The 15,828-nt window shown below is 44.6% G+C and overlaps 2 protein-coding genes across 8 annotated transcripts in view; one reads left to right on the top strand and one right to left on the bottom strand.

The window, feature by feature from the left end:
* The window catches only part of LOC135391149 (serine/threonine-protein kinase NIM1-like), a 30,499-nt gene extending 19,131 nt beyond the window's left edge, over positions 1 to 11,368 (bottom strand). The window contains exons 1-2 of the mRNA XM_064621263.1: positions 11,093 to 11,368; positions 10 to 110 (exon numbers count right to left, since the gene is read on the bottom strand). The gene's annotated coding sequence lies outside the window, so the exon portion shown is untranslated. The remainder of the gene's footprint in view (positions 1 to 9; positions 111 to 11,092) is intronic.
* LOC135391156 (uncharacterized) overlaps positions 1 to 15,828 on the top strand; it is a 211,389-nt gene that overhangs the window by 17,130 nt on the left and 178,431 nt on the right. For 5 of the 7 annotated variants that reach the window (XR_010421881.1, XR_010421882.1, XR_010421879.1 and 2 more), the window contains exon 1: positions 4,642 to 4,811. The exons of 1 other annotated variant lie outside the window; for it this stretch is intronic. The gene's annotated coding sequence lies outside the window, so the exon portion shown is untranslated. Of the gene's footprint in view, positions 1 to 4,641; positions 4,812 to 15,828 lie in introns of those variants that run through there. One more of the 7 variants, XM_064621282.1, reaches the window with a different exon arrangement.

Genomic DNA, 15,828 nt, shown 5'->3' with positions numbered 1-15,828 from the left:
CACACTTACCTTCTACAGCAGCAATCTATCCTGGCGGTTGCCGGAAATCAGCCTATTCGTTGTTGTACCCTGGACTCGTGGCTCTGTTTTCCTTCTCGCGGTCCAGATACCTGTAATGGCGGATTATGGGGATGGGTTACACGTTTCTTCGTCACACTGAGAGAACAGCAACAACAACAACAACGACAACAAATAGATGAAGTGACTATGAATGAGGAAATTTGCTACTTAATTTGCGTATGTGATACGAAACGACGAGTCGATGGGCGACTAGCGATCCAAGTTTTTTGTGTGACCTAATAACACGTGCCTACGCACGACGCCATTTGTAAAGTTGCGTATATACTTACTCCGCGTAGCAGTCATAGCACGAACCCAACGGTCACCGTACGAATGTCTGAATTGCGGGCACATGCGGAAACTCAGGCTATATGATACGGCCTCACTCTCTCGTCCTCTAACGGCCAACCCAGCGCATCATCTACGAGCACTCCAATTCCTCATCACCTTCTTAGCAGCAATAGGGCTCCTGCGTGAACTATGAACATTCATCACCGTTCACTACCTTATCCCCCTTAAGCAATGGGTTAAGGTGCCGGCCGCCTCAGCGGCGAAACATCCCACTACATCACCATAAAAATAAGGTTGAAAAAAGGTAGTAAACTATACTGCTGTTACAACCTTCACAACCCTATTACAACTCTTTTGTTGCAGTTTCAAGCCCTTTACAACCCTATGCATGCTTCCATGCATCCTGCAGGGTGCCTAAGCCCATGCCTGCTATATACAATGCAGAAAAGATACACAGAGCCGAAAGCTTTACCGTACACTTCGAGGACTTTGAAGTAGAGGTCGTGGACATGGTGTGCGGCATGGCACCAATTGAACCTCTGTATGCAATAAGGGGATAAGTCGAAAAAACCCCAAACCGAGAAAAGGGGCCTGATCTGATTGTCCGTCCAATTGACACACATGCATTTCCCGTTTTTCACTATGCTGTAGCGGGCCAACAAATCGCAATAAGGTCCTAAATTTTCATTGGCAGGTGCATATTGGTATGTAGATGTCATTGCAGCAAAAATAGTAAAAAGGGGATAAGTCGATTTATCCCCTTATTGCATCATAGAGGTTCAATTATGGAAATATATTGGGTTTTCGACGTCCAATACGCGCCCAAAAATAAAACAACATTTGGTGTGCTTGTGCACCTTTTTGGTTTCATGCACACGCATTTAGTTTTTTTTTTTATTATTCCGTGCTAGCGCCGCGAAGCAGCTGTGGCTATGAGCGGCGTACAGACGTGGACAGATGGAGAGAGGACAGCAGGAAGGAGTAGGGGACAGGGATTAGTATGCGTCCTGGGCCGACTTCATGGGGAACTGTGCCGACATTCGTCTGGAAAGTCTTCGGAAAACCCAGGGAAACCCCAGAGTGGGGGACAGGGATTAGTATGCGTCCTGGGCCGACTTCAGGGGGAACTCTGCCGACATTCGTCTGGAAAGTCTTCGGAAAACCCAGGGAAAACCTCAGACAGCACAGCCGGTGACAGGATTCGAACCCGCGTCACCTCCCAGTCTCGGCGTGGAAAGCGATCACCCTAATCCACATTCAGGTGCTCTCGCACAAAGACTGGTAACGTCATTCCAAGCCAATAAGGTGTAATGCTTCCTGAATGTCGTATTCACTTTTGTGCTCGTATTGTGTATTGTTTCGTGTTTTGTGTTGCGCTGGGTTGTATATTTTACTAGGGGGTGGTAACACATTACAACCTAGGTAGTAACAGTCAAAGGTTGTACTGTTACTAACATGATGGTTACTACGTTCCGTTACTAGGAAGATTGTAAAATCTGTGCCAACCATTACAACCTTTTTTTAAAAGAGTGATGCACTTATTTGTTGTTGTCCTCTAATGTGCATATCTACTATAACACGTAAAATCCACGCTGTTCTGCTGCACCTGAAACCATTTCTGTCACTAACTATTAGTACAACGCGACAGTGCAGAACAACAACAACTGTACATTTATGTACATTTATGACGATGGGATGAGATGCTTCACCGCAACAACTGCGACACCATACCTCAGTGCTTGCGGGTTAATATATGAGCGAGACGGTGATGAAAAAGGTGAGACATACACACACGCACACACGCATGACAGAACACATAGCAAATGAGAAACTACACATGCGGAGGCGTCGTAACTGACAGTGCAGAAAAACGTGCTTGGAGATCAACTCAAACGGAGGGACATATACATTTCTTCCCGTGGGATTAACACCACTCGAAGCGCAATGATGAACCAGGGCGGATGTAGCATGATCTCCGATCTTCCGTTCTCACGAAGGCATGAGGGTTTCCTGTGGCGTCTTTACAAACAAGCACTTTCATGTTTGGGAAGCACAGTATGCGAGAGGCTATCTTCCATGTATAATTCCCCTTCATCAATGTTTCTACGCTGCACCAATGCTGATTGAACAATTTGAAGCGCGGATGAGAGCTTTCAGTTCAACTTTTGTATATTCACAATATGTATGTTCGTACAGTTTTAAAGTAATGCAGTTGTAAAGCATTTGCTTTCCCGAATTTTCGAGGAAATACTAATTAGAAGTATTAAAATGAAAAACAAACGTTCATGAATTAAACCTGATGGAAATGGTTCACGAAGCGGTTGCATTTAGTAAATTATCGTCGAAGCAACTGAAGTTATCTTTCCTCTCCTTGTAAACAATTTTTTTGTATCAGTGAAATTATTCAACTTAAAAAAATCCCTATAATAGCTGGATTGTTTCACGGCGTTTTCGTGCCTTATGCTTTTATTGTGTACTCTTTTGTAAGATTTATAGCAGATGATGATGAGTAAGGAAAATTTCCACTTCATTTGTGGCTCACTATCCCGGGGCACACTGATTAGTATGAGATATTCTATTTGTGCGTTGGTTATATGATGTTTGTTATATGATGAGGCGATGCGTGAATGACGATACTACATCCTTGACCTTGCTATGACATGAAGCCCTCATGTCCAGATAATGTCAGTGCACAAAAGCATGAAAACCACGATGTGATTGTATAGCTCTACTAAATAGTGTAAAGGAGGCTCCTTAGAAATGCGACGAAGAAAAGCTATGCGTCACGCTGCTGCATGATATTGGGCCAGAGACCAACACCGACGCCAACGTGCACGGTGCGTCGGTGATGTTAATTCATCCTGTCTCGTAGTACCTCTCTTGCATTACGGTTCAGATAATTAGACATGTGCGAATAACTATTTTAAAACCAAATCGAATAATGAGCGAATAGTGTGGGGAAGACTCATCGTCATCGCCTGCCTCCCGTGGGAAATTCATTCGAGTTCTACGCTACCACCGCCATCACCGGAATAAACCTCTAGAGTCACTAAATAAGCTACGCTTCAGAGTATCGACACTGAGCCGCCATGTTGTTTTGGATGACCTCCAGCGCCATCCATTTAGCGCTCTTCGAAGTGTTTTCTTCTTCCACTGCTGAACTTCACCTTCATCCATTTCTACTGCCAAAATAGAGGTGGGGCTGGAGGTCATCCCAAACAAGATGGCGGCTCAGTGTCGATACTCTGAAGCGTAGCTTATTTAGTGACTCTATTCCCCTCTGCTCTCCCGAACTATAGCCCGCCATACCCGAACCGTCTTCACATCTGGTGGAGGCGCGAGGCAGGCGATGGCGATGAGTCTTCCCCACAATAGTTATAAGATCGGACCGGGTACGTATGTAGGGCATATGCGAGTATATGAAGATGTGTATAGAGTATGTATACGCGATCTATTCATACGGATCAGAATATGAAATAGCGCTCATTTGTTTTATGACCTCTCTTGTCCCGTTTTTTTTTTAAAGTTCCGCGTTAGCTCCGCGAAGCAACTGTGGCTATCAGCGGCGTACAGACATGGACAGATGGAGAGCGGACAGTAGGAAGGAGTAGGGGACAGGCGAGTAGGACAGGTGTAGGCGTCCTGGGCCGACTTCAGGGGGAACTGTCCCAATATTCGCCTGGAAATCTCTATTGGGCGGTGGGCCTTACGTGTGCGGCTTCCGAAACTACTCGAATTCCTACGGTTTGGAAGAAATATCGATTCGATTCGATTCGAGATTCGAATATGGAATGTCGCTGTAAAAGTGTGGGGACGTGCCCGCGTCCAGCAACATTGCAGCTGCTTTTTGGCAGTCTCTTGAACCTTGTACATTGTTGATTAATGAAATAAAAATGAATTCCGTACCCGATTCGGGGAATTGAATAGAACATAAATTATTCGCTTCGCTATTCGAAACATTCGAATATTTATTCATTTATTGCTATTTATCTATTATGTATTCATTGTATTTTTATTTATTATTATAATATTCGCACATGCCTACAGATCATGGCAACAAAACATGCAAGTAAGTAAGTAAGCATTATCTGAAAAAATGGCAACATTGCAAAACGTGGTTTCTGGCGAAATACACCTTTGCTCATCATTTGGTTAAAGCAAAAGCCTCAGGTCTAGACCCACCGATATTTCGTGCAGAGACTCCCTTACCCGTTGAGTCATGTTTGCCGCGCCGGTATCGGACAAGCTGTCTGATAACCGCGCGTGATAACCGTACCTCCGAATGCGACAGATAACGCTGCGTCTACCACACTGTGACGAATCAGCCGCCTTCCAGCGCCATGTGTCGTCCGAAATGAATGTGCTGTCTACGTTTTGGTCCTCGGCCCAACTCAGTAATAACATTGGCAAAGAACCGCAACTTTAAGGACCAAGCAAGTGGCTCGTTTTATGACGGAAGCGTGAGTTGTACTCCTCTTATAGCGGGCTTGTTTTACCCCGCGAGGTCTATGTCAGGGTCCGCTATATCGTAACACCAATAAATAATAGCTCGGCCGCGCGAGGTTCCTCGGTTGTTTATCCTCCTTATTTTGGGGCGCACGTTTACATCGTTGGGTGCTCGGTATTTTTAGGCCCAAGTTCATTCTTGTGGTCGAAATCTCCCCTTTTATGACATTCCTTAAGACGGTGGTATACGTACACCTTTCGTCCTTGTTTTTTTTTTTTTTTCGACCATACCCGACAGGGGGTACTCTGTTACGACCCTGCCACGTGACTATGTTACACCTTGCCCCTATAGCTTGAGACTGAATTGTTAGCGAGCCATCTCCGCTTACAGGAGCTGACAAAAATCGTGCAAGAGGTATATATGTCTCAACGTAGACGAAATACTCTGGGACGTATGGATTTTAGGTGTGTATTTTTCTAGAGCTTACTGAGATTGGAATTATCGTATGAGGCATCTTCACGTTGTGAGTGACCACAAAAGTGAACCAAGCAGGAATTGGGATTTTTTGTTTTTGTCATCCCTCGCGAGCGCTATAGGAAAATTTATAAGGTCCACACGGAAAATCTAGCCTACATACGGTCTAAAAATTACTGACATCTATCAGCCAAAACACACTTCACGCAAACTGAAAACAACAACAACAACATATATATTGTGATGATGAAGTGGGGAGGTTTTCCACTTTAGGAGTGGAACGCTACCCCATAGCTAGGGGGTCTAATATGAGTAATGACGATGAGAGAAGACGGGAATGATCGAAGTGGCGATGACGATGCTGAACGTGATCGTAATGGTGGGAATGTCCGAGGGCGCTGGCAAACTGAAAAATTCCTCGTGGTGCTATACGATTTTGAAATGCATGGGGAATCTCACAGTGGCTGAACGTGTCGCACCCCTTAAAGAAGGAGAAAGGGCAGAAAGGGGGAGAGAGCAAACGATGCTTTGTCCCTTGGGTTAGTTTAAAAAGGAATAGGCCACAGCATGCGTGTTCGAGTGAGCAAGCTTTTGCATTCAAACTAAAGCGATTTTGTTTTAAATCCCCGGCATATTATCGGCTTATCTGCGTACATTGACTTTCGCCGCAGTGCTTTTGATGGAACTGTAGGCTGAACTGGCTACTATAAACACATCCGCATGAATCTGATTGGTATCGGAAAATTGACCTGGGAGATGAACTGCATGCACGAAATGGTCATGTCCCGTTGCCTTCCGAGTCTCTGTTTGTGAGATTGTTTCTTTGATGGAAGTTTCTGCGACGGTGCTGCAAGTATTAATGTTTAATGTTCACCTAATAATTTCGTGATCTTACAGCTACCCTTTAAAAGGCACGGCATAAATTACCATGTACACTATAGCGGCTCCATGTTCAATACACAATTTGGAAGAATTACTAAATAGTAAGCGAACTGGTGACTAGAGTACATGATGGTAAAACGCCGAGACTATAAGGACGACGAGAACATACAGTTTTTGCATTGTTTTGTGTTGTCCGTCCTTGTGTCTCTTCCGTGCCTCTCGGTTTCCTTCAGTAAACATGCAGACACACACAGAGGAAGTAAAAAAAAATATATAAAAAACTTGAGACTTCGTCTGTCTATGTCTGTTCTCGTCGTTCCTAGTCTCGGGCCGCCTTCATATACACAATTTGGTATTCGATGAACATCCTTCGTGTAATGTTCGAATACACCGTGGTTAGAACGCTGAACTGAAGTAGGGAATTTTAGTAGCGCGAGTGCGAGACGTCACCGGACCAACTCGTTGGTGGTACACTCTAAGAAAAAAAAAAAAAAAAAAAAAAAAGGAATAAATTAGGGAGTAAGTACAGCTTCTAGTTCCTCAGATTCGTATTATTCCGCGTTTTAGTCCCGTGACCTTGAAATTTACTTCTCATCACCGCAGATTATCCCTAAACTTGGCGAAAGGGACGAATCGTTGTGGCAACGCGTAGAGTCCCCCAAAAGGACTAAGATTACTCCTTTTATCCCGCTCAGAGTGTAGCTCCAAGGTCACGCTAAGGATTGGGAGGTGGTGGGTTCGAAACCAATGGACCTTTTCCATATTCGCGTCGCCCCTGGCGGCGGAATGTCGAACGTCATGTCTTTCCCCCCAATAATGGTGACGCTTTACGAACTGGCACGTACGTTGCGTGGGAAAGTAGCAAGAGAAGATTGGAAGAAGAATGCGGAAAGTGTGAAAGCGCATTGTACTCATTACCAGACCTCAAACGTCCGCGCAACCGTGAAACCGATTATCTCCCCACAATGAACATGACAGTCGCCGGCAGGTGGGTTCGTGGCGATGTTTTCCGCTAAAAAATGGCGGACTCAAGGGCTGGGCATGCACATACGCGTTGTCGGAAAAGGTCCATTAACCGTTGTGCTGCTGAAGTTTTTCCCGATTTTCCGACAGAGTTTCCGGACACATGTCAGCACAGTTGCCCCTGAAGTCGGTCCCGGACGCATAGTAACCCTTCTGTCACCCATTCCTTCCTGCCCGTCCTCTCTCCATCTGTCCGTGTCTCTACACCGCTCATAACCACACTTGTTTCGCGGTGCTAATACTGAATCTCGTAAAAAAAAATCATTGTGCCTAATGCGTTTAAATGTGATGGCTATATAGAGCCATCGTTTCTTTTTTGTTTGATAAATTTTTGGCAAAACGCTTTGTGTCACGTGGCGGGTCACGCGGTCCCATAAAGCTACGGACGGACCTACACGGTAGTTGGCTCCATAGCGCTATCGTTTTAACGAAGCAAAAGACGACACCCGCCTGAAACTGAGCTCCGGTGGTGTCAGTTCCCGTCCAGACCATAAAAAAGGAAAACAGTAACGAGTCAGTCACCCGATCGGCGCCTTGACACGCCCGTATGTCAACCCCCATCGAGCAGTCCGCGTGTAGGCACTCCATTATAAAACGTGCTGCTGGAAGTTCTCTCATTCGACCAACTTCCACTGACGTCCCTTCAGATTGATTGCGTTGAACGCTGACAAGCAATAGAAGTATTCATGCTGGCCTGCGGCAATTCCACGTTTGGCTTTGTTTTTGTTTTACGCTCGAGGACAGGCTGACGTTATGCAGCGCTGCCGTCGTTCCTACCGTACTGCAGTGGTAGCATATTGTTTCGTATCACGGATAAGGGTCGGATTCTTTTTATGTGCGTATATGCGCACCCTGGTATTTGTTTTCCGGTACTTTCGTTACTGCGACAAGTTTCTGAGAAAAACTCTGCTCTCAAAGTATTAGTGCGCCGCAGATAGCATGGCTGGGCACAGCGACGTCACTCTCCCTCCTCCGCCAGATAATGTAATCCATCACACTCACTCTGTCTCCGTATTGGCTGTGTGAAGACAGGCCGCACGACACTATGCGAGCCCTCCCCCATGGTGGCGCTGCAGTATTTCTCTTGGCTCGCTGTTGTGTCTCCTTATCTATTACGGCGTATGTAGATGACGGACTAATTTTTTTCCCCTCTTAAGTTGAACACGAGTATAGTTGCAGTTATTTTCCAAGACTTGATATTTTAAATCCTTCCTCTTGGCAAACTCGTGTTTACTTTGTCACCTAACTTCACCAAATCAGGAATCAGGACCGTGTTTTCAACGGCGGCAGCCAATCACGAACGTGCCTTCAGCGGTCGTGTCCATGAAGACGAACCACCGTCGTCTGCGAGTTCTGATTGAACGTCCCCGCGTACCAAATGAGAAAATTTGGAAATAAAGCGCAAAACTGTCTCAGTCTTTCTCGAAACTGATTTTCTGGAACGCGTCTAGCGCTTTTTGTCTAAATATTTAGGTCTACAGGTTCCAGGTAAGCTGCACTCATTTGCGAGTTCTTGAATTCGTAGAACAGCGAGTAGCAGTAGCAGACAAATTCTGACTCTTGATGTCCACGTAGCGAAGGAGGGAGAGGAGGCAATGAGCAGGCTTTCTGTATCTAGGTGGCGTTGACAGAACGCAGTGTGACGTCAGCGATCTGCTTATAGTGTGCCTTTACGTGTGTGTGTGTGTGGGGGGGGGGGCTATAATGTGGCCCAATTCGGAAAAGCATCACAGAGAGATTATAAAGCTTACTGCTCTGCATCGACAAATTGCGCGGCGTTTGCGCATCATTTGCACCATATGCTCTTATGAAATACTTTTTTCGAACTAAGGGCCTAAATACCCGATTTTTGTTCTTCCGCTATCATCGTCGTCATCATACTTAGTATCTTTTTTTTTTTTCCCTGATGGCTATTTTCTAAAAAAAAAACAATAAATGAAAAGCTCTTTCGAAGTTATTTTTATCGTGTCGTGCGCTTGACAGAAAATAAGCGGTGTTCCACATTAAAAAACAATAAATATAAAGAAAAAAAAAAGACAGTGAAAAGTGAGCAACCAGAGTTTGTCAACTCGCTGAATATACCGTCGTGAAAACAACGGTGATTTGATGGCAGTTATAAATATTCAGAGAAGCACATATACCTGAGTATCTAGAGAAGTTCCAAGGTTCCCTCCTAACCCAAGCGACTGTTTGAAGCCGGAATAGCAGCTCAGTGTTGCAATGCACACGCGTCGAAGCAGATAGGGGAACTGAACAAAACTGAATACGAAGCTATCATGCATGTTGAGAATTAGGACAAGTAACATTCTGCGGATGTGGTTGGATTTAGAATTGGATTCGGTGCAGTGCTTGGATTTTTTTGTTCACGCAAGAGACGATAGACAGTGTCCTACTTTACTTTATCTCCCGATACTTTAAATGCAATGGCAGTTATGCGTACTGCGCCCGATAGAACGATATGGTATGAGCGGAAAACAAGTTGTTTGTGTAATTAAAATTTCGGTTGGATAGGGAATGTTATGGTCTCGAACAAAACAGATGTTGATTCAGTTGGTCGTGCAGAAGAGGTATAAAATTGTGCGTATGTACAACAGTGACGTTATGGGCACCAGTTGAGAAGCTGGGATATCTCTTGCAAAAACGATAACAGAAACAAACAATGATCCGACTCGGTATGTCTAGGAAAATATATTTTGGGTTCGGGCTTTGCGAGATCAATTCGAATGGCAAAGAAATAGACGGAGAACATTATAGTAAAGCAGCAGAAAAAAAAAAAAAAAAAAACGGACAAGACAGAGCACAGTTTCTGGGTTTTCTTCTTTGTGCTTTACTATATGATGAAGTGGGGCGGGGAAGCATCCCCTGTCGTCATCGCTTTTCCTTTATTCATTTATTGTTGTTGTCGTTGTTGTTTAGTTTGATGGTGTACCTATTATTATTAGTCACTGCCACACTCCCCCTTTCTCCGACGTAGTCACGCTTCTGTTTCTTTTTTTTTTCTTTTTTTGAGAAATAAATTGTCACTGTCTTTGGGCTTCTCCTACACGTTTAGCTTTAAAAAAGAAGCGATACAAATAAAGCAAAATGGATTCTATCAGCGTTACCAGAAACAGAGGAAGGGGGGCTTCGTTTTGGGTTTCCGTGTCAAGCCATGTGCCTCTCAGGACATTTACATTCGCGCAACGCAGGCAGGACTTAAAAGTGAAAATGGCTCATTAACGATGCGTCGGACTACGCCATACACCACGCATTTCGAACGCAGTGTCCATTCCGCTGAAAGAAAACAGCTCAATCGAGCACTGACCTTTGTGACCCAGTTATGCACGTAAATACTAATCTAACATGATTTCTTTTTGTTTTGTTTCGTACCGTTAGTGGATCGACAAGACTGTAATTATACACCCAGCTCCATCCGCAGGGTAAAAGAAAACAATAATATTACAGTGATTAGTAGAAATATTAATCACGAAATTTGGTACAGAATTAAAAGTGAGCGTAAACTGCGAGCACCTTCGTTTTTTCGGTTTTCCCTTTTACCCAACGTATCGAACATACCGTATGTAAACCCATTCGAAACCCATCATATACCGTTCCTAATTGACGGAACACCGTTAACGCGCGCATAAACCTGTGGGCGTGTCTGAGGATGAATTTTCTTTTTTCACGAAACGATACGTGGACTGAGGACAGCGTAATACAAGTAAATTTGGTCGCGTTAGGACGTGAACTTAACCATTCAACCTGCTATGAGGGAGCAACGTAACCTTGAACCCTGACACATAATGCAGGACGCCTGTAACGCTGACACAGAGTCCAACTGACAAGCTATATCGCGAGTTCTCACTTCGCCGGTTCCTCAAATATGTGACGTTTCTAGATCGTACTCGCACTGTAGGTTTATGGAAAGTATCTCACCTGCTGAGATTGACAAAGGGATGCCGGCCGCTCCTCACCCTCGCAGCGATGATCTCTGTACATCTTCATCTGTCCTTGCGTTAAAGAGGCTGCAGGTTGTGGAGTTGGGATCGTTTGCTCGGTGGAATTGACTGGATCATTTGGCGAAGTATCACGAAGAGATACCAACGGGCAGGAAGTAATGAGTGGAGCGGACACCGGGACTTCGGGGGTTTGGTCCGGAGAGCAGGATGAAGCGCTCTCGGGCAAGATGGTTTCCTCTGCGCGGAAGCATCGGAAAACCTGCAGGCTGATGCGATCGATGAAAGAGGAAATTGGAAAAGAGAAAGAAGATTCGGGGTGTTGATAATGAGATGACTGGCGCCATCTTGGAGAAAGCAGTGGAAGTTGCCGTTAAAGTGAGCGCAAGGTGGTGCCATCTCGACGGAAGGTGTGGAGTTTGCGTTCGGGGGTAAGTGCGATAGATGGCGATGAAATGAGGCTGCTTGTCACGCCATCTGGCAGGGTATGGAAAAAGTATTTTCGTAGTTTGTCTCGAGGAAAAGAGATGTCTCGGAGTGTCGTTCTGGTTGGAGGCTACGAATGAGATAATGATAATAATACGATGAGCTAACTTTGCGAGATATGACCTGCGTGACTAAATCAGCCTTATTCAGCTTATGTGATAGATACGTTGGGCCACCAACACACGGTACGCGAAAGTTAAATTGCGACATCGATGTGGTGTTTAAAAATGAACGACGAAGTCAGAAAATAGAAAGTGGACTGTCTTTATTGCGAAACGAACCACGTCAAAGTTTTATAAAAATATCAAAATAATATAAATTCGGCTCACAATATTTCTCTGGTGCATATGACCGTTCCTGTTTTGCTTCCATTCTCTTTTAATTATTTGCGCTCTTGTAGCGATCCAGGCCATAGACCACAGCCTTAGAAATTGTTATTCTCAAAGCAGTTTTCTTCGCAGTTCGAAAGCGTTCCACGAGCTAGCAGAAGTGCACAGAACACGATCCTTTAAGGCGGCTTCCCCTCATAGCGAGATATCTCACACTGAAGCCCACTTTAAGGGCCATATTTGCTAGTTTCATTTTGTGCTTGCTCTTCAATTTGCTCTCCTGCTTTATATAATAGAAACGAAATATATTCTTCTTGAGACGTCAGAACGAGCTTTAGGCTGAGATTAAGGTGTCACGTAATCCTTTATACAGTCCCTTCTTTGTGACGCGTTTGTTTAACGCTCGTTGTGCCCGTTAAGTTTCTTAGCGAGACTGGGTTGTCGAGTACGACGCCTTGGCTATCAATATGCAATTTGTCCGCGAGTTAGGGATCTCAGCGCAGCTTAAAGAACTCTTACGTAGCCAAGCTAATTCACGAACAGAACATTGCGATGTCGGGTTGTCTCTCGTCTTCCAGCCAACAGAAATCATTACGGCTGGTTCAACGGCTTTGACGGCGGCGCCGCCTGGCGTTGCGTCGCTGTAGGTCACACGAATGACGGTTCCGTGTCGTTCCGCTAGGTGGAAGCTTGTGCTTTTCAGTGATAAGTTATGCAACGTCGCGCGCGTCTTGTAATAGATGGGATTAAGATACCTCAGACTGTATTATTGCTATGCCATCAGCGGTATTATGTTCTCTCTTTGCCAGCCACTAAGTGTTGTTGCGTTTGCGTATTACCTTTCCCGTAGTCTTATAGATCTTAGGACCCCCGAAGGCCGAAACTATCGCCGCGACAGGACTCCGAACTCACCGTACCTGGTAGACGTGCTGAGCGACGACTTCCTTTTCTCTTCTTTTTCTGCGAATGAACACGTGTTGAGCCATGTTCGTAAGCCTGTGCAGGTACGAAAAATAGGTTTATTAGCATTGAACTGTTAAAACATAACATACTGAGAGAAAACAAGAAATATGTAGTGACAGCGTGGCATCGAGTGAAAATATGTGGTGACATTGTAGTGACATGCAGTAAGTGAGGAAGTTTGCCACTTACTTTGTGGTTCACTACCCCATGGTACAATGGCTAGTACGAGATATGAAATGATGATGAGATCGATTGATGAGCGAACGACAACATGACATCCTTGTCCTTGGTATGACATGAAGCCTTCATGGCCAGACAATGTCAGCGCGAAAAGGTATGAAAGGCACAATATGAGTCCAGTTCTCCTAAGGAGTCTCGAGAGGAAGATTAAAGATTATTATTAAGATTATTATTATTAAATATTATTCCGTGCTATATATATATATATATATATATATATATATATACCGTGCTATAGCACGGTAAACTATAAAGTGGTTGCAAGGTAGCGAACAACCCGGAGCTGTTAGTGAGCAACACTGTGTGCAAAATAATAGCAGCCTTCCTAAGAGAGAAAGGAACTCAACCAAGCCAACGCAAACCCTTATGAAAAAAAATTATGGCAAACCTATAGCCTGCCTATAGACAAAATGTCGATTGAATACATAGCCTGTCTGTTTCAAGTCTATAGACCTCTTTTGGACTACCGTTTATCCTTTCTTTGGCCTGTCAATGGGAGGTTGGAACAAACTGTCTATAGACAACCTGCTATAGAAACGAAATGATCATCTTCCATTGCCAGTCTATTGACTTTCTGTAGACTGACAATAGACTGGCCATTGGTCCCTTATTGCCTTTCTGTCATCATCATATGAACATAATTCGGATTCATGAACTGTGATATGTTGAGTCGGAATCTGGAATTCTGTTGAATTCTTGTTGTGTGAAAGTTTATAGATGTTTTTTAACCTGTGCTGACAAGCAGTACGTGGCCATCAGTGGCACACGTCTAGGATCATCGTGGATAATCATCATTACGCCATTCGCAATACATCATAACTTCTTGACGATATTTCTTACTGTAACAGCAAGAAATTATCTACCTTATCCCATTTAATAGTCGTTAAAAACACCTCTTCGGCGACAAGAAGTTCGCGGAGGAAACTACCTCAGGACCCTTCAGTAGTCTGGGAGGAGCTTCTGTCACGCCTTGTATATTCGTAACTTTTTACCATTAGGATTGCCTAAATGCCTACTCCGCTTTAACTTATTGAAATGAAATAATTTACGCTTATTTTACGAAACAATTTACTTATATAAATGAAATAAATAATCACACATATCCGCACACACGCACACACATTATGAAATTGATTGTCGATACAAACCTAACATTGACATGTTTTATCTGCAAGGCGTATTATCCACACACGGTTAAGTGTTACATACAGCCTGCAAGTCCAGCTGGCGGATCAACCACACAAGAGCACGCCGTTCTTGAAAATGTTGCTAGGCACGACAGCATCCCAAAAGACGTCTTCGACCGTCAAGTCTGGCGAGGTTGGAGTTAAAGAACGCTGTGTCTCTTTCGACATACAGTAAATTTCGTAGAGGGGTTACACCTTTGGGCACATAACATATTTATTTTCGCAGATTCATTTTTATTCCGCATGCTCAACTGAAGGGCGTAATAACTGTGTTGAAAAAGACGTTTGCAGAAACACCAATGTGAAACCTCTGACATGGTGTTTACTGTAGAACATGCCCTTTGCAATGGAGCTTTTCGTAGTCCACAACATTTAGAAGTATGTTATACAAAACATCACTCACAAAGACACAGTCAAGACCGTAATTCAAGAGCACGCACGCACGCACCCCCCCACGCACACGAATGAACCAGGCGAATACGGCCTTTAAAGCGTGTTTCGCCTTGAGCATTCTTGCCACGAGGGGAAGCCTTAGTTAGAAGTTTATGTGCTACACTCTACGTTCCACTCACTTAACTGCTGGCTTTCAAACTTTCACTATTTTGTGACGGACAGCACGCCTTCATCACCGACTACGGTGACGTCGGTCCGCACACTGTTGCCTGAATTCAGCCGAATTGCCGCGCAGCCGGCTGCAAAATCCGATTAAATTCAATTTCTAATGCTTCCGACTGTTTCAAAATGAAATACTCCGGTCACTTATTTCAGGCACCCAATGTTCCGATCGCACTTTCGGTGGATCTGCGTTTTCTTTTTTCTTTTTTTTTTTTTGTCCGGACTACGGCCTACTAGATTATAACGACACGTCATAGGCACCCTTTCCCAGCGCCGCTTTTGGAAGCTAGCGGTCGTGCTACATATCGGCCCGGATATTGCTTCCTCAACTTCTACAATACTTTGTACTTTAGCTTACATTAGTATTTTTAGCGATAGATGGTCCCACGGAAGATGTTTCATTCTAAAGTTGATTACCATCATCATTCTACGCGTTTTCATAGGAGCTGTCGCTGTCGTCAGCTGCGGTAGTCGTACGTCCGCGTCTGCGTGTTCAAAATTCAAATTTCCATTGTCCAATCATGATGTAGATATCGCGGGCCGATGAGTAGCGCCCCTGGCGGATCGTGCGGACGGGCTACTCACAGGGGTTGCCGATTATGACATGGTCGTTATAATCTAGTAGGTCGCGGTCCGGACACCACCTCACCTCGCCGGACAAACCATTTACACAAAGAAAGTCCAACAAAATGCTGTAAAGACTATCAGCGTCCTTATAAACATTTCGCTTTCTTCCATGCAAGCACTAACCGTCTGGCTTGCAACCGGCATGTGTGCTATCATGTTCATTGCGACCACGTGACCGAGGAACGAATTAATTTTCCTTTGCCCGCGATGCGTGGTGCCCTAGAGCTGACGAGAGCCGCTGGAGCACTGACCAAACAGCCGCGGGCCCA

Source organism: Ornithodoros turicata, chromosome 4 (assembly GCF_037126465.1).
Source record: "Ornithodoros turicata isolate Travis chromosome 4, ASM3712646v1, whole genome shotgun sequence".
Classification (NCBI taxonomy): domain Eukaryota; kingdom Metazoa; phylum Arthropoda; class Arachnida; order Ixodida; family Argasidae; genus Ornithodoros; species Ornithodoros turicata.
Note: the sequence above shows the minus strand (reverse complement) of the source record. Positions and strands in the feature narration are given on the sequence as shown.